Source organism: Lolium rigidum, chromosome 1 (assembly GCF_022539505.1).
Source record: "Lolium rigidum isolate FL_2022 chromosome 1, APGP_CSIRO_Lrig_0.1, whole genome shotgun sequence".
Taxonomy (NCBI): domain Eukaryota; kingdom Viridiplantae; phylum Streptophyta; class Magnoliopsida; order Poales; family Poaceae; genus Lolium; species Lolium rigidum.
Window position 1 is genome coordinate 296,418,007 of NC_061508.1, and position 3,275 is coordinate 296,421,281.

The following is a 3,275-nucleotide window of genomic DNA, read 5'->3' on the forward strand; positions in this document are numbered from 1 at the left end:
GAGAGAACGACGCCCTGACAAAAGCCCTCGGGAATCCTGAACACGGAGGACGTATACGAGGCATGGGGCCCATTCCGTGGAAAGTAGGGTTCCCCCAGAACGATGACCCGTACGGTTACAGAAGCCGTAAGAGAAAGATGGATCGGGATGCAGATGTTGTGGCGAAGTTGGTAACGGAAATGGATGTGATGAAGAAAACCGTGAGTGTACTAGTCGCCGAAAGAGATGCAGCTCGGGCGCAGCATGAAGATCATCCAATGGATCTCGGAAGCCAGCAGCGGAGAAGAAGCAGCGTGGCTTCCACGGAGGCCTCACCGGCCGGTGCACCGACGATCGAAATTACCGCACCGGAGCCTCCGGTGGTCGAAATTACTGCACCGGAGCCTCCTCGCTACCCCGTGGACGATATAAAGGAGATGAAAGCATGTCATCCGTATTATCCTATGGGGAACATGTCCATGAAGGTAGCCATCGGCGAGTGCTTTGCCACTCGGAGGACTCCACCACAACAACCCCATTCAAGATGGCTATGCTCGTGTCACGGTGGAGGAGATAGTCCAAGGGTTTGAGGATCTGGACATTGACATTGCTACACCTGAAGGGGTGAAAAGACTTGGAGATGTCAAGCGCCAGTTCATTCTATGGCAGAAGAAGTTTATCAAGTTTCCAGGCGAGGCGCCAACAAGTCCACCCCCGTACGGTGGTGGTGGTGGCGGTGGCGGTGACGGTGGCGGTGGCGGTGGTGGTGGTGGTGCTTCACCTACACCTCCTTCACGTCAGCCGACGCCGCCCCCCAATTCACCTCCGACGGGTAAGCAGACGCCGCCCCCCAGTCCTCGTCCGGCAGGTGATCAGACACCGCTCCCCAATCCACCTCCGGCGAAGAAGCGGAAGCAGTCCTGGGTTATTAACCCGGACCCTTATGTACCTAGAACCACAAAGATACCAGAGCCATCACTGAAGCCTCTCATCCCGAGGCCTTGGGAACTTAGTGTCGAGGAAAATGCAGCAGCCGTGGCTGCTCGAGCATGAGAAATGGAAGGAGGAGTGCAAGAAGAAAGAGAGGGCGAGCCCAAGCCGGTATTTTCCGACAAGCAAAAGCGATGGGCTAAGTCATTTTTGAACACACCGTCCCAAGCCGCGAAGAATCTGCTCGACGACTATTTACGTGAACTTCGTAGGCAAGCACTCGCGTTCAAGAGGAACCAAGAGTTGGCGGAGAAGAAAGCCTTGGAGGACGAGGCCGAGACAAAATTAGAAAGGGGGAAAGAAGTTGCCCAGCTCGGGGAACAAAGTAAACAATCGATCGCCCCGCTCATAGTGCAAGCCGCCGGTCCGGATGCCCCCGATATCATAGCAGCTGCGGCAGCACATGGATTGACCGTAACGAGTGCCGGAGAACAAGCGGCCGACTTAGGTATCACTCTTCGTGCACTCGTTAGGCCTTGATGAGGCGCCAATGAAGGACGTAGTATTTACATATGTGAAGAATGGCCCTCTCATCGAGCCTGCGCGAGAAGAGGATCTACCTCGACAAATGAAAGGTCCGCTAAATTGGTACAAGGGTTACATAAAACATAAAAACGCCAAAGACTATATTTATGCGGAAGTTAGATATGAGCATCACTTCAAACATTACTATGTACAAATTCATCTGAGTGAATTGTTCCAGCTGTTCAATCTGCGCGACCTCGACAAATCTATCATCGGTTGCTACGTTCGTAAGTGATTTATTAATTTCTACCCCATCATCTCGTTCATTGCCTCGCACTATATATATATATTGTCCTAACTATCTTGTTGTGTACGCTATTATGCAGAATGAAGAAGCGGGAAATGCGAATAAGGAACATCCATGATGTTGGGTTCATTGACCCACAAATCGTTAATTCATATGTGTTAGAACACCACCCCGCCGACGTGGAGGATGACCTGTGGCGGTTTATTAGAAAACAGCAACAGAAAAGTGATATTCTATTTCCTTACCATTTTGGGTGAGTGTTTCTGTCTTGAGCACATTCTCTTTTGTTTACTCCATGCATGGTATGTGGCTAATCGATGAGTTACGCATGATCTGTGCATGTATCGTGTCCGCAGGTTCCACTGGATTCTTATGGTAATTCAAGTTCAGACCTCCTCGGTTCTCGTCCACGACTCTCCGAATATGGATCCGGCGCTTTGGGCCGACATGAGAAAAATGATGCAAAAGTAATTATTTTCATTCATTTGCGCTCTATATCGATCGGCCTATTTCGTTCATCATTTCCTAATATCAAGTAACTAATTAATAACTCTCTTGTTTATTTAATTTTCTTTGCCTCGTAGGGTTTGGAGACGGTTCGTAGATACCAAGGTCGGTGAATTCAAAAAAGAGCTACATTTTAAAATGGCAGTGCGGACGACTGGGGATATTCAGCCACCGGGGACCAATCTATGTGGATACTATGTTTGTGAGAGGATCCGGAGATACCGCAATGAGCGGGACCGGAAGTGTGAGAACAACATCCCGAGGAATAACCTCCGGAAGACGCTTAGTCCGAAGCTCGCTTCCGACCACTTCAAGAGGAACTAGGCTGGATGGTTGGCGAGGAAGTCATCGATCCTAGAGGAGAACACTATTACGATGACGTAGAACTTTATATGCACCAGAAGTTGTAACTAACTTGTTCAAAATTGTATATGGTCATCCGATATTGAATATATATTGTATATGGTCATCCGATATTGAATATATATTGTATATTCCTCTTGAATTCTTTTTGGTTCTAATTTCAAATTTGTTTGAAATTGTACATTCATATGCATGTATGTAGTACCGTAGAATATGTGAAACTCCTTCAAAATTAAAACCCAAAAGAAATAAAATAATACAAATTAAAAAGAAACCAGATTTAGGGGGAGGGGGGGCTAAACCCTAAACCTCGCGGAGGCCTTTAGTCGCGGTTGGCCGGAAGAACGGCGACTAAAGGTCCTCCGCCCTGGCGCTCGCCCTGCGGCCCACGTGGACGGGCCTTTAGTCGCGGTTCGTAAGGAACCGCGACTAAGGGGGGCCTTTAGTCGCGCTACTTTGGTCGCGGTTGCGCAACCGCGACTAATGGCAGTTGCGAACCGCGACCAAAGCCCCTTTTTCCACCAGTGATAGTGCAGATGTTTCACAAACATGAAGTTACGTTCCATGCTTCTGGTCTATGGCTAAACCTCTGATAGTACTATTTGCAGAGAAACAATAATACGCATTCAAGATATCAACAAGGTGGCCTCTTGATAAGTACTAT